Raw genomic sequence first — 21,910 nt, 5'->3', positions numbered from 1 at the left:
TTGATTTACATTTCCCTGATGGCTAAGGATGTTGAGCACTTTCTTAAGTGTCTCTTGGCCATTTTAGCCTCCTATATTGAGAATTCTCTATTTAGTTCTGTACCCCACCTTTTAATTGGATCCTTTGGTGTTTTGGAGACTTGCTTCTTGACTTCTTTGTAAATTTTGGAGATTAGCCCTCTGTCAGATGTGGAGTTAGTGAATATCTTTTCCCATTCTGTGGACTGGCTTTTTGTCTTGTTGACTGTGTCCTTTGCCTTACAGAAGCTTTTTAGTTTCAGGAGGTCCCATTTGTTAATTGTCATTCTCAGTGTTTGTGCCACTGGTGTTATGTTCAAGAAGTGGGTGCCATCTCATTGAAGAGTATCTCCCACTTTCTCTTCTAAAAGTTTCAGTGTGGCTGGATTTATGTTGAAATCTTTGATCCATTTGGACTTAAGCTTTGCACAAGGCGATAAACATGGATCTATCTCAGTCTTCTGCATACCAGTACCCAGTTATGCCAGCACCATTTGTTGAAGATGCTTTCTTTTTTCCATTGTATAGTTTTAGCTTCTTTGTCAAAAATCAAGTGTTCATAGGTGTGTGGGTTAAAATCACGGTTCCATTGGTCTACCTGCCTATTTTTGTGCCAATACCAAGCTGTTCTTAGATCTACAGCTCTATAATAGGGCTTGAAGTCAGGTATGGTGATGCCTCCTGCAGTTCCTTTATTGTATAGGGTTGTTTGGGCTATCCTGGGCCAAAGTTCCAATACTCCTCAAAGTACTCCACACAATAGAAGGAGGAGGTTCACTGCCAAACTCTTTTTACGAGGCTACAATTACCTTGATACCCAAGCCACACAAAGACACAACTAAGAAAGAGAACTATAGACCATTTTAACTCATGAACATCAATGCAAAAGTACTCAATAAAATACTCACAAACTGGATTCAAGAACACATCAGAAAAATCATCCACCATGATCAAGTAGGCTTCATCCCAGGAATGCCGGGATGGTTCAACATTAGAAAATCTATCAATGGAATCCACCATATAAACAAACTATGAAAGAAAAACCACATGATCATCTCACTACATGCTAAAAAAGCCTTTGACAAAATCCAACACCCCTTCATGATAAAGGTCCTAGAGAGATCAGGGATAACAGGAACATATCTGAATATAATAAAAGCAATATACAATAAACCAACAGGTAACATCAAACTAAATGCAGAGAAACTCAAAGAAATTCTTTTAAAATCAGGAACAAGACAAGGCTGTCCACTCTCTCCATATCTCTTCAATATTGTACTTGAAGTTCTAGCTACAGCAATAAGACAACAAAAGGAGATAAAGGGGATACAAATAGGAAAAGAAGAAGTCAAACTTTCAATATATGCAGATGATAGTTTCATAAGTGACCGGAAAAACTCCGCAAGGGAACTCCTAGAGCTGATAAACACCTTCAGTAAAGTGGCAGGATACAAGGTTAACTCAAAAAAATCAGAGGCCCTATTATATACAGATGATGAAGTGACTGAGAAAGAAATCAGATAAATGTAACCCTTTACAATAGCCATAAACAACATCAAATATCTGGGGATAATGTTAACCAAGGAAATGAAAGACTTGTATATCAAGAACTTTGAGTCTTTAAAGAAAGCAATTAAAGAGGATACCAGAAAATGGAAAAATCGCCCATGCTCTTGGATTGGTAGGATCAACATAATAAAAATGGCAATCTTGCCAAAAGCAGTCTACAGATTCAGTGCAATCCCTAACAAAATTCCATCACAATTCTTCAAGGACCTGGAAAGAACAATAATCAACTTTATATGGAAAAACAAAAGACCCAGGATAGAAAATTTTTAACAGTGAAAATTAAGTTATGACAAAGTGCTGTCTTGATATAAATTTTATCATGCATTCCAAAGTCAGTTATACTAAAACTTATAAAAACTTGTCTTGGAATCAATAGTGTTTATATATATGTAATCATGGAAAGTTTTAAATTTGAGTATAGTGCGTTTACAAATTAAGAAAGATAACATTAAGATGATCTGGCCTTTATACATCCAGATACCCCTACAAGGAAAAGAGCCTAGACAAGTAACATGAATTTCACAAGATTAGAGACAATATGCATCTAGAGCCAAAAAAAGGAAAAAAACAAAGCAAGATAAAAGGGGAAGTGCTTATAGAAGACAGAGTAAAGACATCCAAAATGTCCATAAAGCAAGGGAGACACTGGCAAAGATTGGAAAGATCTACATGTTTTAAAACTTGATAATTAACGTAAGTCCTTCAAAAACTCATGGGGCATTTTATTCAAGAAAATCGGCTGAATCTCAACAATAACATAGAGGCTTGTGATGTCCCACCTTTCCCCTCTCATATCCCTCTCTCCTCAACTCAACAAACAGTAGCCTTGAAAATTAGCTACTTAAAGAAAGTTACTAACTCAAAGAAAAACAAATTGAGTTATTTTAAATCGCACATGGAGATATTTCATTGTTGGACCTGGATAATGACAGGCAAAAGTTTCGTATTCAGAGCTTACCTTGAGCTAACTCAAGTTTTGCTCATTGCAAATATCCCTTCATAGAAGGCGTTTAATTAAACAGTTAGCAACAATTGTTTAATATTGTAGTTACCTGATTCAACAATACCAATGCGGGGAGCTATCTAAAACAAAATACAAACAGAAAATAACCCTCTCAAAACAACCAAACAAAAAACAACCAAACAAACCACAACACTTTAAAAGAACTTGGGATATTATGAATAAACAATTCAAGAAAGCTAGGAGTAAAAGGCAATGTCTTCAAAACAAAAGGCATTTATGAAACACCCACAGTGAATAGTACATCAGTTGTGATAGACTGAAAGCATCCTATTTAAGATTAAGAACAAGACAGGGATACTTGCTTTTCAGTTCTATTCAACATTGTACTACAAGTTCTAGCCAGGCAAGAAAAAAAGTGAAAATACGTCTAAACTATTCTCAGATGACATGATCTTGTATATAGAAATTCCCAAGAAATCCACATCATTTCTAATAAATTCAGAGTAGTTCCATATGGTGACACATTGATTTAATAAAGCCACTGCAGATCATAATACAAAGCTAGCCACAGCCATAGAGCCAGGCAGTGGTGGCACACACCTTTAATCCCAGGACTGGGGAGACAGAGGCAGATGGATTTCTGTTAGTTCAAGACCACACTGAGCTACACATAATTGATTAAGTCTAAAAGAGAAACAGAGCTCAGGATTTGGGATCCCACTCCTCTAATCCCAGCACCAGAAAGGTATAAAAAAATAGGAACAGGGTATTCAATATTCAGTCTCAGAGATTTGTTCTCCAGCCATGCTGAGGACAGGACAGCTCTTCCAGCCTGAGGTAAAGGTAAGAGCTAATGGCAGGCTGATTTCCTTCTCTGATCTTCAGCTTGAATCCCAATATCTGACTTTGGGTCTTATTTGTGTTACAAAATGGCACACAACGTGCAAGCATGAATTCACAAAAAAAGTAAATTTGAAGCCACTGGCCCAAACCCAGGCCTGAACTGCAGGCCTGCTAGGTTTTCTTTTGTTTTCTCCCCAAATCTTTGAACAAGTTTGGGGGTTTCCTGTTGTAGCTTTTCTAAATTGTCTTCACCTGCCACCAAAGCTCGGGAGGCTTTGCCCCCAGATTGTTCCCACCACACGTGTTTTTGTGCATTTTTCAGACAGCCCCCCATGTGTTCCCCTTTCTGTCTCTCTCCCTTACCCACATGTGCATTGCAGCTTTTCCTGCAGCTCCTCTCCTGGGGCTGACACTCTCAGCTCATGACCACAAACCAGTTCTCTGATTTAGACATGCTGCACCTCACAGTTCACTGATACAGTCTGCAGGGATGGTAAGACTATTGGGAATTCTTCAAGGAAGGAATTAGTTATAAAAAAGAGAGTTTTCCCATATTAGAAATTGGAAACACAATTACAATGGAAAAGGTTAGGTATCTGTATGATTACATAAAATAAACTAAAAAGATTAATGTATATTTTTAAATGACAACACAAAAGGAACTTGTTTTGAATCAACACTTACTCTTACTCTGCTATATTTGACTAGGACCTATTTCATTAAACCACTTAAATCACTTTTATTGTCACATTTTGCAAGCAAGAGAATGAGTTCCTGTTGTGTCAAATGGGTGTCATTTTGATCACTCAGCTGGAACAGGGCAGAAGAACCGGGATGTGCTCCAAGGTCAGCCTGACTCCTGGAACTGTACTTTTTCTCCCCTAGCAGCCTGGGCACTGTAGCTGTTGAGTTCTGGACTTGTCACTGCCTCCTAACTGGTTCTTTGTAATCCTTCACATTCCTCAGACATACTTCATACATATAAACTGTGAGATGAAGCCTAGCATTTTTCTGGTTATTCTACTGCCCAAAAGCTCCATATTTCCATACCCTAAACCCTTTCAATAACCAATTCCAATATCCCAATTTCTAAACTTTGCCTATGACCTAGTTCTAAAGTGTTCTTTTCATAGAATATTTTAGAATACATTTGTGTGGGTATGGGTGGGTTAGATTGTAGTGGAGACTGGAAAACACACGTACACATTATTTATATCAGAGTCTTTTAAATTTAACAAGCCTCCATATTATATACATTCTCTTCATTGGATATATCTGTCTATCATCTGTCTGTCTATCTGCCTGTCTATAAATGTCTGTCTGTCTGTCTGTCTGTCTATCTATCTATCTATCTATTATCTATCAAAAAGTCCTCACTCATTGTGTATTTCTGGCTTATCTGGAACTCAATATGTAGACTAGGGTGACATGTAACTCAGAGATCCATGTACTTCCTTGAGTGCTGGGATTAAAGTCATGTGCTATCACACCTGATCTTGAACTTCAGAAAATATTTTTGTTTTTATTCATTCTTTGAGAATTTCATGTAATGCATTTTGAACATATTCACTCCCTCCCGCTCCACCCCATCTCCTCCTATAACTACCCTCAATTCCCTGCTTACCCAACTTTGAGGGATTTTTCTCATTGAGTAAAACTTGTTTTGCCCAGCTAATCTTAGGAATGAGATATGCTCTGGAGTGCAGTGGACCTACCAGCGATCACATTATTAAAGACAACTAACTCACCCTCTTCCAGCGACTATCAAATGTTGGAAGCTCCTCAGGTAGTGGTGGGATTTCATGTTCACTTCCTCTCCTCAATTATGTCTGGCTTGAATAAGTCTTGTGCATGCTGTCAGAATAAGTATGAATTAATGTGTGTTTCTGCCTTGCTGTGTCTCAAGAACACTCCTTCCTTGAAGTCGTTTGCCCATTGTGGCTCTTACAATCTTTCTACCTCCCTTTCCTTGAAGTTCCTTGAGATCTATGTGGAGGGCTATGATGGATACATCGCATTCAGGGTTGATTACCCCATAGTCTCTCAGTTCTCTGCATACTGTCCAGTTGAGTATCTCCATGATTATTTCTATCTACTGCACAAAGAGACTTTTCTGATAAAACCTGAGAGATGAACTGATTTTTGAATTTTTAATGGTTGAGCCAAACAGTACATTTTGAATTTCATAGTGAAATCTGAGATGTCAACACAACTGAATACCACAAAAGAAGATATAATAAACAATGGGTGGGGCTTTTACTCTGCCAGACTTGAGCAAGCTGTCCTTATTAGGTCCCATAAATCATTGTCAAGTTGGGGGTTAATTGAGTGAAATGAGATACCATATATACACAAGGTATAGAGAACACAGATATAGACCTTTCTATCTGTATATTCTAAAATAGTAACTCACAATAGTTCGTTTCCAATTTTTCGTTAATTGTGCTTCAGATACTTTTGGTTTTATGACAATATAGTAAAATATCAACTTGAGAATAGGAATGAATGTACCTCTGCATATAGACCCTGTTCATATGATCTTATGTATTCACTGTGAAAACTGATCTGTTTGAGAAGATCTCACTGTGGCTGCATAGCTTGTCCCACTAACAGTTTCTTATACACAGTTTAATTTAATTTAGCTTAACAAATCAAAATTGTGTTTGTTATGTACAACATGACATTGGCGAATGTGCATCTGTTGTCTATTTTGAATGAACTTTACCTAATTTTCAGTTTCTTGTAATAATTAAATATGGTGATTGTTGTTCTTTGGTGCAGCTTCAGTTGTTGATATGTGAACCACTAAACTCAACAAACTTACATGGAGTTTATCGGGAAAAGGAGTGAAGGGAGGCTTAGGTGTTAACTAATTGGGAGCAGAAATGGGAAGAGAGAACAAATGGGAGGTGCTTGCTTATAAAGGGAAAGGGAGTGGTTTAGAACAAGGCTCATCAGTTGGGGCTGTTGAAACTGGAGTCATGTTGCTCTGCTTGGCCTCTGCATGCAGAGTCCTTATGCAGCTGCTTAACGAATGCACGACCTAGCCATGCAAACTTTGACAGCCATTGAGCTGTCAGTGAGGAGTGATTACCTGTCAAAGACAGATACCAGGGCAGGGCAAGGAAAGGTCGCCTGGGGCAGAGGGAGAGCCTGTCCAAGGATTAGAGAGGCCCCATGACCAGGAAAGATTCCCTAAGGAGAAGGCACAGGCCCAGGAGAGGGCTGGTGTAGAGTGACCGGTGGGTGCTGAGGAGAAACCTCTCTGGTGGGAGTAGGAGAGGAGTCAGGTGTAAGAACAAGGCCAGGTTGCCCAGGACCCACGAAGAGGGAGAAGCCAGGATATCAACAGTGATATACTGTTTATGATTTAATAAATCCACTGAAGATCAGAATGCAAAGCTAGCTACAGCCATAGAAGCTGGGTAGTTGTGGTACAAACCTTTAATTCCAGGACTCAAGAGACAGATGCAGATGCAGATGGATCTCTGTGAGTTCAAGGCCACCCAAGGCTACATGAGAATAAATCAGTCTAAGAGAGAAACAGAGCTCATGCTTTTAATCCCAGCTCTAGAGATGTATTAAGATAGGAGCAGGGCATTTACTATTCAGTCTTAGGCAATTCAGTCTCCAGCCACACTGAGAATTTGTGGAGACAGGACAGTACTTTCAGTCTGAGTTAGAGTTAGGTAAGAGCTAGTTTATCTGATATTCAGCTTTAAACACAAAATCTGTCTCTGGGTTTTTTTATTATTTGTGCTACAATTAAAACTTAAAATCTGTTCTGTCAACAGTTTTCAGATAAACAATTTATTGATTTTAGTCAGTATAGTGTCCAAAATGACCTAAACTCATCCCTCTGTCTAACCAGAATTTAGTATACTGGTCTCCATTTAAACAGTGGCAGAGAGAGACATTTTATCCAGATAGTTGAACAGTAGTTCCTGGTAAACACCATTTTACATTCTGCTTCATGGACAACCTTTTTTCAGACTCCAAACATCATTGGGGGCACATAGTATTTGCCTCCTTTATTTCATTGATTATGTCTGCCAGGTTCATCCATGTTTTTAGAAAGAGAAAGATTTCTTTCTTTTTAAAAATTGAAAAATATTCCATTGCGAATATATCACATTTTCCTTATCTATTCTGTTCTCTGATGGAAGCTCTTGGCTTCATAGTTTGAATCTTGTTAATGATGCTGTAAAAAACATGGCAGTGCAAGGGGCTCTTCACCATATGGCTTTTATGTATTTTAAATACATGCCCAGTAATAAGATTGCTAGGTTATATGATAGTGTCTTTTTAATGATTTCTGGGGAGCCTCCACACTGTTTCCTGTAACATACATGCCAATTCAATAGTACACAAAACCCTTACTTTCTCATATGTTTTTAATGTGTTTTGGTCTCTATACAGATTCTTTCTAGTACTTTTTTATGTGACCAAATTTCCTCAGCTCTCATTTGTCTAAAATGTATAAGAAAAATGTAGCAGTGTGCTCTGTCTCATCAGTTAAAAGTAGTGTTCATTCTGTTGAAAGCTCTGTTCATTCTGAGATGTTGTCAGTGCAAAACCCAAAGGGATTAAGTAATAGTTTACCCTGGAATCCAATTTGAGTCACCATGGCCCAGGAACATAGAGGCTGCTTTACTTCAGGTTCCATGTTCCAACGTGGAAGCAGTTTAAAGGAATGTTTACAGTAACAGAACAAAGAGAGTTATAAATCAAGACATTTACAAAGTACGTTGGTAAATAATAGTGGACAGTTATAGCAGACAAAGAAGCTTCAGATGCTATTTGATAGCATCTTTAAGCCTTCTACTTGTGGAGATCAGGGTATTGTTAATACATGCTAAGAATTTTTACCAGTTTATCAGGATGTTGGGTCTGCTACATAGGTGGCTTAGGAATGGTTCATTAATGACCAAACGATAGCCCAGATGAAACTATACTTAGGCTATCAACAACTTTCCAAAGTACCAAACTCTCCACAGTCATTGAAGTTCTCATCATCCCATGAGACAATTTCTTTCTAGGAATCCTCTTCATTATAATACATAGGAAATGGAAACCTACCCTCACCCAATACATTAAGAAATTAATTTGTTGCATAACATCTGGCACTTCTCTTGGTTGTATGTCTGCCAGCAACTAATGGTAATCTTGTGTTCTCACCCAGCATAGATATGCATTCCACTTTTAAGTCCCAGCCCACTTATCCCTGGCCAGCACCATGTACCTACACCTTGAAGGGGTTTTGTCAATGTCAATGCACCCCCATTGAATGAATAAAAATTAAAGAGAAAAAGAAATTAAGTTGCAGTATTTTATTTTCAGGTCTCATAACTTTTCAAAAGATTCTTTTTAAGTTAAGTTTTAGTGTTTTCAGTTGGAGGTGAGGTATGTACAAGTGAGTGCAGATGCCCTTGGAGTTCAGGAGAGGGCATCAGATCCCCTGGTGTTCGATTTACAGACAGTGTGAGCTTTATGACATTCCTTCTGGGAAACAAAGTCAGGTCTTCTACAAGGGTAGAATCTGCTGTTAACCACTGAAACTCCTTTCTCATAATTTTAAGCAAAATAGTTTACTCATTTATATTGATTTCAACTGCACAGTGGTGAACAATACATAATTTAATCTAGAAGGAAAACCATAACACAGAGGCATGCATTATATCAAAATTTAACTAATTTTATTTTACATGTATATTTGGATATAAATAAATATTCAATGATAAATATGCTACAAAAAATCTGAGGAGGGAATGAGATGGTGGTAGGAAGTCAATTAAAAGCAGGGAACATGGCTGGGCATTGGTGGCACAAGCCTTTAATCCCAGCACTCTGGAGGCAGAGGCAGGCCGATCTCTGTGAGTTCGAGGCCAGCCTGATCTACAGATCGAATTCCAGGACAGCCTCCCAAACAATGCAGAAAAACCCTGTCTCAACCCCCCCCTCAAAAAAGAAAGAAAAAAGCAAGGATCTATGTGTTTTGAGTAGATGACAATGTTTAAGAAATATTTTGTCATTGTTAAAATATGTGGAAAAATATTTGTATCTATTTACACAGATGACAAAATATCAACTTGAAAATGTGCAAAGTGGCACATTTTCTCTTAAGTTTTTTTAGGGAATGAAAATAATAGTACCTAAAGATGACTGAAGTAAAGAGACAACTGTCTCTCTCCTCTCAGAAATTATTTCAAGTCAACCAGTGGAAAAAGAAATCAGGACAAAATCCTTCAAACAGGAGGACATCTGCTACCTAGAGTGAAAATATATGAAGAAGCACTGCCAAGTGCAATTCCCACAGGTGTGTATGTAGCTATGGGAAAACACAAAGCACGACATCTTGGCAGTATATAGGAAATAAAGCTGGCAGGAAAGTACATTCAACATGTCTGATCAAAGTGAACCACAACAGAAAATCAGGTGATAATCATATGAAATCACTGCCACTTGAAAAATTAAAAAATCTCTGAATTTTTTATATCAATTGACCAAATCCCATAAGAAATTTGCAATAGTGCTGCTTGGTTCATACCGTATTTATACATTACCTTGTGGAACACAGATGGTATGGTTTTGTTTTTCTGTTTGTTTTTATCTTTCTATTTACAAGCATATCATTATATTTAGATTATCTTTCAGGTTTATCCATGATATTTTACAAAACTTTTTTTCAGCACTGGACATTGAACCCAGGGCCTTGCAATTGCTACCAATTTAGCTATAGCCCCAGCCCTAGGCAATTTTCAGTGTAATTTATTCGCTAGTTTATTCCTTGTCATTTTTGTGTGTGGAAGTACCCAGATTCTCAAATTTTCTGGGGCAATGATGTTCCTTTTGGCAACTCATTTTCAGATTTTCTTGGCCAGATAATCATTATTAGTAACCCATTATTAATAAAGCAATGAAAATGTTTTTAGTTTTTACTCTTTTCTGTTTCTTTAGACAAGGTCTCAACATATAGTTTGGGTAGGCCTAAAACTCACTAAGTACACTACACTAGACTAGCCTCCAACTCACAGAAGTCCTGCAATCTGCCTTGATTACATTCTCTCCTTTCATGCCATCTGTGTTCTATTGTCCACTCTAATTGAATTTTTGTCTTGGGTTAGAATATCATAAATTTTCACATACCTTTCTCATGTACCCTTCAGTTTGGTTAAGCCTTCTGACAATATCTCATTTCCCATTCCTCCCATCACTCCATGTATGAACTTTTCTGCCCCCAGAATTCCCTGTGTGTAGATTTGTGTTACCTGTATTTTACTCTTCCTCTTTACATTCCTCTAGGTTGAACAAGAATGCATGTTGTGTTTATCTTTCTGAGCCTGAGCAATTTTACTTAGTATAATTTTCTCAGTTCCATTCCTATGCAATTTTAAAGATAATTTAAATGGAATGATTTTCCTAAGGCCTCAGCCAGTTCATTATTCATATATAATAAAGCTTCTTATTTTTGTATATTTGTTTTGTGTATTGCTACTTTTCTGAAAGCATTTATCACAGGTGGTGTGTGTGTATGTGTGTGTGTGTGTGTGTGTGTGTGTGTGTGTGTGTGTGTGTGTGTAAACTGGGTCTCATGTAGCTCAGACTATGCACATGAGAATAAGCTTGATCTCCTGATCCTCCTACCTCCACTTTCCAAATGATGGGGTGCAGAGAGAAGCCTTTTCCTTATCAGTCCCTTGGTTTTTTCCCCTGCCAGTAGCCTGGGCTCTGCCATGTTGTAGTCCCAAAAATAACACACAAGATGTTGTAATAATTATGAAGCTGTTGGCCTTGCTTGTTTCTTACTGGCTAGCTCTGACTTAAGTATTTAACCCATAATTGTTAATCTAAGTATTTCTTTTACCGGACGGACATCTTGCTTCTCTGGCGGGCTACATCGTTACTTCCTGTGTTTCTCCTACCCAGACTCCTCCTGGACTCCTAGTCCCACCTATCTTGCTTCCCTATTGACCAACAGTGCTTTATTGACATATACACAGATTTTCCCCAACAATGGGGTTATGGGCATGTGGTACCATACACACCAACTCTGTTAGAATTATTTTACTGAAGTGTTTGTGGTCTCTTAATTATAGGATCATGGTTCTGCGGTAGTTTTATATAAAGTGATATTAAAGTTTGTCAAAAAGTTGTTTCTACATCTTTTCTTAGGACCATGTGACTTTTTCCCTTTAGCCTATGTATATGTTATATTATATTTATTCATTCACTGTGTCAACTCCTTCTTTTCCATGGAATCTTCAATTTGGTCACTTGAAAACAATTCATGGTTCTTGGCATTTTGGTCATGATTGTTGTTCTTTCTTTATATATAACTGTATTATTGTATCAACTTTGCAAATTTCTTCTCTTTTATGGTCTTCCATGTTGTTGATGCTTTATGCTTTTTTTATTTGATTGATTGCTGGGTTTATTTCCAGTGTTTTTATTGGGTTCAAAAATTCTTAAGCGGGGCATGCATGTAGGTTTAGGAAGGGTTCACATGTATAAGTCAGAGAACAACTTTCAGGAGGTAGTTCTCTCTCTTTATAAGTCTTGGGAATCACACTCAGGCTGTTTGGCTTGGCAGCAAGTACCTGTACTGGCTATGCCATCTCATCCTTCTTTTGTCTCAGTTTCCTTGACAAATCTGTGATTTTCATTTTCTCCTTCAAATTACACACCATTTAATTCACTTTGTTAACTTTTTTGTTCAGATCCAAAATTGATTTCTGTAATTCATTAATCAGTTATTTGTTCAGTGGTCCTGTTAAAAAGTATCTTTTCTGACACTTTGGATATATTTCATTCTTGGCTTCCAGTTGTACACTTCAGGAGGTGTTATAGAAGCTCAATTTTTATGTTGTTTGTATTTTCTTTGTTGTTTCTCATATTGTTAGGATGAATGTGTCCCCCAGATTGTTTTTCTTTGTTATTTTTCCATTTTCTGCTTTGTGTTTAGTTTGTTTTATATGTATCTTCCTGGAGAGTTGTCTTCACTTGAATTTATGTTTCTGACTATTATTTGTGGTGGAAGCTTTCCGCAATAACAGATATAATGGTTTGACAGTAATTCTGGTATGAAGTTGCTATAGAACATATTTGCATCCATTTCTTGTATCCCTGATGAAGTTTAGAGACCACTGGACTAGGATACAACTAGAAAAGAAAATTTAGTTTATACTTTTATAAATCTAAGTATATTAAAAATAAATAGTAAAATGATGGGGGAATAGGAAAAGTGGATAAATCAAATAAATTATGAACAGACATAAAGGTTTCAGGTTAGGACACATTAGGGAAATATAGAATGGGTGGGAAAATGCAGTCATAAAAGTAGAAAAAAGTAACCATACAAAGTAAGGAATGAAATGGACTAGAAGATATTGTAACCACAGTCAGTATTTCTTCCTTGTTGAGATAAATGTTGTTTCTCCCCTTCCCTTGAATGTCTTTTGAAGATGTCTTTGCAAAGGGTTGTAGGGGACTGCTGCACATCTCCCTAATTCCAAGAAGTCAAACTATTATGTCCTTCCTGCTCAGAAGGGGTTCTGCATCAGGTTCTGCTTACTGCCACAATTCTCAACTCTGAGAGCCTTAGCTTGCCAGTTGCAACATAGACCAAATGAAATTCTCTGGGACTGAGAGGATGAGGGTGTATGGAGACACCCAATCCATTCATGCTTACCTTGGTCACTATGTGGTCTCTTCCTGTACATTTCCATCAGTGATTCTGGAACAGGTTCTTTAGCCCACTTTGGTAGGATGGTTCTTTCTCAGAGTATTCTATCTAGGACACTGATGGAGGTTCTTAGCTTCTTCTGCATTAATGTCTGTATCTGTCACCACAGCCTACTACCTGCATTAGGGATCTGTGTTCTCACGGTGTGTACATGACCTGGTTGCATCTCTACGTTTTGTTGTTCTTCCAGTGTTCACGTCCCTGGTAGCCACTGCTGACCTTACTTGGACCTGAGCTATTCATTTTTGCTGATTGGCAGTTGCTCTTGGCTGTTGCTTTGGTGTGTTTCTTTTTTCTTCAGATTTTTTTCTCTCAGGAATACATTTTTTCTTTTCTTAACTTTAACTGTTGTATTCCACTGGGTTACACAGAGACACATTGTAGTCTTAAATCTTACCTGAGAGTGAAAATAATAAATTTTCTTTATTCACTTACAATCCTCCTGTTTTGATTTTAATCTTCATCAGATGAGAGTGCCAATTAATAGGTAATAAATAATAAAATGATCAGCCATCTTTATAACTTAGACCACTTTCTAATGTTTAATTATAAAGCATGGTGTTTGTTGCATTTTTTATAAGTACATTTTACTAGGTTAAAGAAAGTCTATTTTAATAAGAATTTGAAATCACACATTTATGGAGAATTTAATTGAGTAACTTCATTTTCTTGTTTCTTCATTAGTTTCTGGAATGAATCCAGTTAAGTCCTGACTCTTTATCCGAACCCCCTCAGTTTATTTAGCTCGTGAATATCTCATTTAGAACTTTTGAATTTATGTCCCCAATTTTAATTCTCCTATAATTTTGCTTTTTGTTTTTAACCATGACTTTTTATTCCTTTATTTCTTTTTTGTTAGTATTATATTTTTGTAATTTATTTATTTAATTTAGAAACAATCTTATTTTACATATCAATCACTGTTCCCTCTCCCTTCCATCATCCCATGCCCCCCACCAGCCAACCCATCCTTCATTCACTCCCCAGGGAAGGTGAGGACTTCCATGGGGGATCATCAAAGTCTATCACATCATTTAGGGGAGAGCCTAGGACCTCCTCTGTGTATCTGAACTGAGAAAGTATCCTTCCATGGGGAATGGGCTCCCAAAATCCATTTGTGCACTAAGGACAAATACAGGTTGCACTGTCAGAGGCCCCATGGACTGCCCAGGCCTCCTAATTGTCACCCAAGCTAAGGGGTCCTGGGTCAGTCCAACCCTGGTTCCCCAGGTTTATGACTGGGGTACATGTGCTCTAACTTAGTCAGGTCAACTGTCTCTGTGGATTTCTCCAGCATGATCTTGACCCCTTTGCTCATCCCTCATCCCTCTCTACAAATGGATTCAAGGAATTTGGCTCAGTGTTTAGCTGTGTGTGTCTGCTTCTGCTTCCATCAGCTACTGGATGAAGGTTCTAGGATGGCATTTAAGGTAGTCATCAATCCTATTATAGCAGAAGGACTTTAATGTAGCCTCTCCACTAATATTGCTTAGATTCTTAATTGGGGTCATCTTGTGGATCTCTGGACATTTCCCTAGTACCTAATTCCTCTTTAAACCTATAATGGCTCCCTCTATTAAGGTATGTCTTTCCTTGCTCTTCACTATTCCTCCCTGACTCAGTCTTCCTGATCGCTCATGTTCTCCTCCCCTCTCCTCTTCTCCTCTTCTATGTTTCCTCCCTCTCTCCTCCTCCCCCCATGCTCCCAATTTGCTCAGAAGCTCTCATCGTTTCCCCTTCTCTGGGGGACCATGCATCTCTCTCTTAGGGTCCTCCTTGTTTCTTAGCTTCTCTGATGGTGTGGAATGTAGGCTAGTAGTCCTTAGCTCTAGATCTAATATCCATATATGAATGAGTACAAACCATGCTTTTCTCACTCAGTTCCATTCGTTTGCCTGTGAATTTCAAGATTTCATTGAGTAATACTCTACTGTGTAAATGTACCATATTTTCTCCATCCATTCTTTGGTTGAGGGGCATCTAGGTTGCTTCCAGGTTCTGGCTATTACAAATAATGCTGCTGTGAACATGGTTGAACAGATTTTTCTTGTTGTATGAATGTGCATCCTCTGTGTATATGCCCAAGATTGGAATTGCTGGATCTTGAGGAAGACTGATTCCCATTTTCCTGAGAAACTCCCATACTGATTTCCAAAGTGGCTTTACAAGTTTGCACTCCTACCAGCAATGGAAGCATTCCCCTTTGTCTGCATCCTCTCCAGCATAACCTGTCCTTGGTGTTTTTTATTTTAGCCATTCTGATAGGAGCAAGATGGTACCTCAGAACTGTTTTGATTTGCATTTCCCTGATGGCTAAGAATGCTAAGCCGTTTCTTAAGTGTCTTTCAGTCATTTTAGATTCCACTATTGAGAATTCTCTATTTAGTTGTCTACACTACTTTTTTATTGGATTATTTGGTGTTTTGGTGACCAGCTTCTTGAGTTCTTTGTATATTTTGGAAATCAGCCTTCTTTCTGATATAGGGTTAGTGAAGATCTTCCCCCATTCTGTGGGTTGCTGTTTTGTCTTGTTGACTGTGTCCTTTGACTTACAGAAGCTTCTCTGTTTCTGGAAGTCCCATTTATTAATTGTTGATCTCAGTGTCGGTGCTACTGGTGTTATGTTCAGGAAGCAGTCTCTTGTACCAATTCATTCAAGGGTACCTCCCATTTTCTCTTCTAAGAGATTCAATGCAGCTGGACTTATGTTGAGGTCTTTGATCTATTTGGACTTAAGTTTTGTGCGTGGTGATAGACATGGATCTATCTGCAGTCTTCTACATGTCACCATCCAGTTATGCCAGCACCATTTATTGCAGATGCTTTCTTTTTTCCATTGTATGAGTTTATCTTCTTTGTCAAAAACCAGGTATTCGCATTGGCACAAAAACAGACAGGTAGAACCATGGAATTGAATTGAAAACCCTGATATTCCTTTATTTCAAGATTGAAATTTCTAAGACCATGAAGAAATTGGTGACTTTGCTTCTTTTTTCTTAATTTTGTTTATTGAAGAATTATCTTCTCTCAATTTTGCTCTAGGAAATTTTCAACAAATTTCTTGACATCCTGCTTATTTTTGAATACTAATTAAATTTCACTGTTGCTTTGGGGTCTCTATATGCATCTTGAATCAAGCCCAGTAACCTTTAAGGAAATTATTCATTTTGTCTGCATTTCAGATTTATTATCCTGTAGTGTTTGTAATATTATTTTATTATGTCTGCATTTCTGTGGTATTGGTAGTAAGATTATCTTTTCCATTCCAGCACTCACTTATTCTATTAGAGATTCCTTGTCTTTGATGCTTTTGTGAATATTTCCTTTTCACTTTGTGGTCATTTCATTCTTTAATGTTGATTGGCTTTCTCAAGCTTTATTTATCTTGTCTCTTCAAGAATTATATTTATTGCTAAATTTTCATCTTTTGTGTTTGTATATGTATATATATACTGAAAACTATAAAAATTTCCTCTAAATATTCTCATTTTACCATATTCTACAGTTTTTAATATATATTTCTCTCATTGTTGTTTACCGAAAATATATAATGTTTGAAGTTTTATTTATTATTGTGTGTGTGGACATGGGGTCCTTGTGCAGATGTGCTTGTTATGACATGTTGAGGTCACTGTATAATTTATGACAGTCGTCTCTCTCTTTCCACCTTTTTAACATTGATTATGGAGATTTCAGTATCAACCTAGTATGTCAACTGCCTTTACCCACTAAACCATTTTGCTGGCTTAAAAATGTTTAATTGAATAAATTATGATCTCTTTTCATCTTTAAACTTGTCTTCATTTATAAATGTATTCAGGAATCTATATTTTATTATCTTTTAAAAATACATTTCTTTTTTGTTTGTTTGTTTTTCGAGACAGTGTTTCTCTGTATTGTTTTGGAGGCTGTCTTGGAACTCGCTCTTGAACTCACAAAGATCTACCTGCCTCTGCCTCATTTCTAATGGCAAATATGGTTAAAGAAAAACAACTATATACTTTGGGTGGCAAGGGTGGAACTTAGTAAGTTGTCCTTTGTAGCATATGGCATGTGGAAATGGAAAGAAAGTAAATTCTGTCATAGCTTATTTAGAGAGCAAGTATTATTCAAATCTTTTGTAGATTTGCTAATTTTTGTTTTCATGAACCGTCCATTTCCTTTTCTTCCTCCCTCCCTCCCTACTTCCCTTCCCCCCTCCCTCTCTACCTCTCTCTCTTCCTCCCTCCCTCCCTCCCTCCCTCCCTCCCTCCCTTCCTTTCTTTCTTCCTTCCTTTTTTCACATCCTGACCATATATTCCCCTCCCTCCTCTCCTCTCAGTCCCCCCACCTCCCCTCTGCCTCCCTCCCTGCATCTACTCCTCCTGCATTTCTCTCCAGAAAAGGGCAAGCCTCCCATGGATATCAACCCAGCATGGCATATCAAGTTTCAGTAAGATTATGCACCTCCCTTTGTATTTAGGCTGGGCAAGGCAACCCAGTATGAGGAGTAGGGTTCCAAAGCCAGCAAAAGAGCTAGAGACAGCCCCTATTCCCACTGTTAGGAGTCCCAGAAGAGTACCAGGTTGTACAACTATAACATGTATGCAGAGTGCCTGGTTCAGTCCCATGTAGGATATCTAGTTGTCGGTTCAGTCTCTGCGAGCTCCTATAAACCCAGGTTAGTTGTTTCTATGGGTTTTGTTGTGATTTCCATGACCCCCGTGGCTTCTACAATCCTTCCTCCCTCTCTTCAGCAGGATTCTCTGAACTCTGCCTAATGTTTGACTGTGGGTCTCTGCATTTGTTCCTATCAGTTGTTGGATGAAGTCTTTCTGAGGACTACTGGGCTAGGTACCAATCTATGAGTATAACAGAATATGGGATCAGGTGGAGCTGTGGAATGGAGAATACTGAAATACCCAACCAGAAAGGTGAAACATTTGGAGGTTAGGTTTCTGGTACAAGATAAACTCCCAGGAATATACAAGGATGACTCCAGCTAAGACTCCTAGCAGTTATAGATATATACCCAGAATTGGTCACCTCCTGTGACTAGGCAAGACTTCCAGGGAGGGATTGGGAAACCAACCCAACTACATAACATTCAACCTATAATCCGTTTTGTCTATGGGACAGCCTGGGTTAAGGGTGGTACAGAGATTGTGTGAGTGGCCAACCAATGATTGATCCAGCCTGAGACCCAAGCATGAAAGTGAGCCCACCCTTGACACTGCCTGGAGTGACAGGACCCAGAGGCTGGATGGCCGAGAGGTCTAGGAGAGAATCAAACAAATAATGCTGGAGGAAAAAAAAAGTCAATGTAATGATGCATAACATTGTTCTGCTATACTCATAGATGTGTGTGTGTGTGTGTGTGTGTGTGTGTGTGTGTGTGTGTGTGTGCACGCGCGTGCGTGCGCCCTAGGTCTATTTTGTAGACCAGGCTGGTCTCAGACTCACAGAGATGTGTCTGTGCCTCCAGAGTGCTGGGATTAAAGGCATGTGCCACCACCACCAGACTGAATAGCAAAGTTAAGTCTATTCTATCAAAGTTTATAATTGTGCTAATCTTCTTGCTATGTATTTAAATATGTTATAAGATTATTATTGTGGCTATCTGGGATTGATGGTATTCTTAAGATGATTATTGTGCCTATCTGGGGTTGATTAAATTCTTCTTTTTAGTTGGAAAGATTTTATTTATTTTTACTTTATGTGTGCATAAATGGAACACATTCTCCCACTGGGACGGGGAGACAGCACAGAATCCCCTGGAATTAGAGTTACAGATGGTTGTGAGCTGCCATGTGAGAGCTAAGAAACAAACCTGAGTCCTCTGCAAGAGCAAAGAATGTTGCTAACAGCTGAGCTATCTCTCCAGTGCTCTTCTCTCTTTTCCTTTGCTGAGACAGAGTCTCACTATTTAGTAGCCCAGTCTAACCTTGAATTCATGATCCTTGTGTATCTAACTCCAGAGTGCTGCAATTACAGGTACGTGTTAGAATATCCATCTGGAGTTTTCCTTTGATTGTTAATCAATGTGTCTCTCTACTAACAGTGCATTCTATTTTGTCTGAGATTAATATCGTGAATCCAACTTCTTTTTGGTTAGTATTTAACTGGTGTAATTTTGTCCATACCTTTATTTTCTATGTCACTGTTTTTAAGTGTATCTTTTACAAAAAAACTAAAACTGACTAATTTTTAATGCTTGAGTCTCATACTAGAGATTTACTTATTTAATATATAGTCTATTTTCATTCACCATTTAATTGTTTGATATAGTTCTTTCATTTAATTTGCATTTTCCTTCATTATTGTGTTTGTTACCTTTTATTCCTGTGATAAAATGCTATGGATAAATGCAATTTATAAAAGGAAGAGGTTCCTGGGGTTGAGGGAGAGCTTATGGCTCCAGGGAGATCAGAGCGCATCACATCAATGAAGCATGGTAACAAGTAACAGACACAGTGGCAGGTGGAGGAATAAGCTGAGAGCTCACATGTCACAGCACGAGCATGCAGCAGAGGAAGGGAACCAGGAGTAGCACAAGGCTTTTAATCTCAGAACCCACCCCTAGTGATGTATTTCCTCCAGCAAGAGTACACCGTCTTAAGTTTCCCAAGTAGAGTCACCAACTGGGAACCAAGTGTTCAAATATCCAATGGGGGACATTTCTCATTCAAACCACAAAAATTATATATTTGTTACTATTTTCAATACTGTCACCTGGAACTTTTCACTCCATTCTTTTCCACATTTTTTTTGTTATTGTCATAATATGGCATGAGGGTGACGGCAGTGGGGGACAAACATGCCAGGCAGATAGAGCTGTAGTGAGAAGTTTTAGTAGAAAGGGAAGGGAGGGGGAAGAAGAGAAAGAGAGGGAGAGAGAGAGAGATTGGGAGAGACAAGAAAAGTCCGGTCTGCCGCTTCAGAGGAACAGTGGGAAAGAGAGAGTGGAAGTGGGTGGAGCTTTCCTCTTAACGGAATCTCTGCACCTGTGTGCAGACTATGTAGTGACATAACAGCCATAGAACCCTGGGCTGGCCAGGATACTGCCTGAGTGACAGGGGGTAGGCCAGCATAATGCCTGACTCATTACAGTTATGTATTTTATTTCGGTTCTTTGTGTGACTAGCTTAAAGTGTTTACTCTTTCTCCTTCTCATAAACTCTGACTAATATGGATTGCTATTTTCCTCAACAATGAAGCAGTGTTACGTTGATTTTCATCTTCCATCTTACTGTTGTTTGAATGTTTAGTTTCACCTTTTATTGCCATTTTTTATAATTGGTACTTACTGAAGATTCACTAGTGCAAAGTGGTTATGGGTAAAGTTTCTGTAGTCAGCCTCTGTACTCACTAGCTGTAAATCTGCGAGGAGTTGCCTTACTCTTTCAAGTCTTAGTTCTCTCTTCTACAAAGTAAACCATACATGTAACAGCCTCAGAGATTGGCATAAAGTCCTATGAGAGTATCTAGATGGTGGTAAATGCATTATGTCTCATATACCACTAGTAGAAATATATTTAGATTTATTGAAGTATTTAGGAGACTATTTGCTTACAGTGCTTTTTGTATCTAACTCTTTCTAGCATCTACATTCTTCTTATGGTTACAAATCATTTAGTAATTCTATTAGTCTGTGAGTAATAGAATCAGGATTTATATGTCTATAAAATTCTTTATTTTATGCTCCCTCTAGGATGATAGTTTAGCTGTATATAGCTTCTAGATTGTTATTTTCCCCTTTAAACTATGAATATGTTATTCTACTGTTTTCTGTTACCCCTTACTGGTGATATACTATCAACAGCCAACATGACTTTCTTTTGTTTATGGCTGCTAAAGGGTTAGCAAATTTCACTAGTTTTAAATTCTGACAAAGCAGTCTCTGCTATACAGTTCTAAAATCACTGCTTGCTATCTAGTCTTCATGTTTCTTGACTTCTTGTTTACATTTTATACCTCTTCATGCTGCATGTTTAGACTTTTCTCTCAGTTCTTTGAGATTTCTTCATATATCTTTAACATGTGGCTCAATATACTGACTTCATTTTTATTACTTTTTATTTTAATTTTAAATAGCTTGTTTTACATGTCAATCCCATTTCCCTCTCCCTCCCCTCCTCCAGCACTCCTCCATCCCCCCCAGCCTCCCACCCTATTGCCAATTCCTTTCATAGAGGAGATATCTAGAGTCTGTCATTTCACTCAGGGTAGGGTCCAGACACTCCCCTTAGAGTCCAGGCTGAGAGAGCCTCCCTCTTTGTGCTATGGGCACACGATGACTTTTTGTATTCCAGGGATAGACACTGATCCACTGCTCAGGGCCCCATAGGTTCACCAGGCCTTCTCACTGACACTCACATTCGGGGGGGGGGTCCAGATCAGTCCCATACTGGCCTCCTCGCTGTCCGTCTGGGGTCCAAGAGCTCTCCCCTGTTCAGATCAGCTGTCTCTGCTGGTTTTGCCAGACCATTCTTTGCCAATTTGCTCATCACTCCTCTCTCTCTGTCACTGGGTTTCTTGGGATCAGTTCAGTGCTTAACTGTGGATGTTTGCCTCTGCTTCCATCAGTCACTGGATGAAGGCTCCGGGATGGTTATAGACATCAAGTTCATTATCAGGAATGGGCATTCGAGGTGGTCTCTCCACTATTGCTTAGCTTGCCAATTGGTGTCATCCCTTTAGATCACTAGAGGTCACTCTGGTGCCTGATCTGTCTTCTAACCTATGATTCCCTGTTCTCTATATTCTACCCCCCCCCCCCACTCAACCTTCCTATT

Source organism: Mesocricetus auratus, unplaced genomic scaffold (assembly GCF_017639785.1).
Source record: "Mesocricetus auratus isolate SY011 unplaced genomic scaffold, BCM_Maur_2.0 Super-Scaffold_100003, whole genome shotgun sequence".
Taxonomy (NCBI): domain Eukaryota; kingdom Metazoa; phylum Chordata; class Mammalia; order Rodentia; family Cricetidae; genus Mesocricetus; species Mesocricetus auratus.
This window is presented reverse-complemented; position numbering follows the sequence as displayed.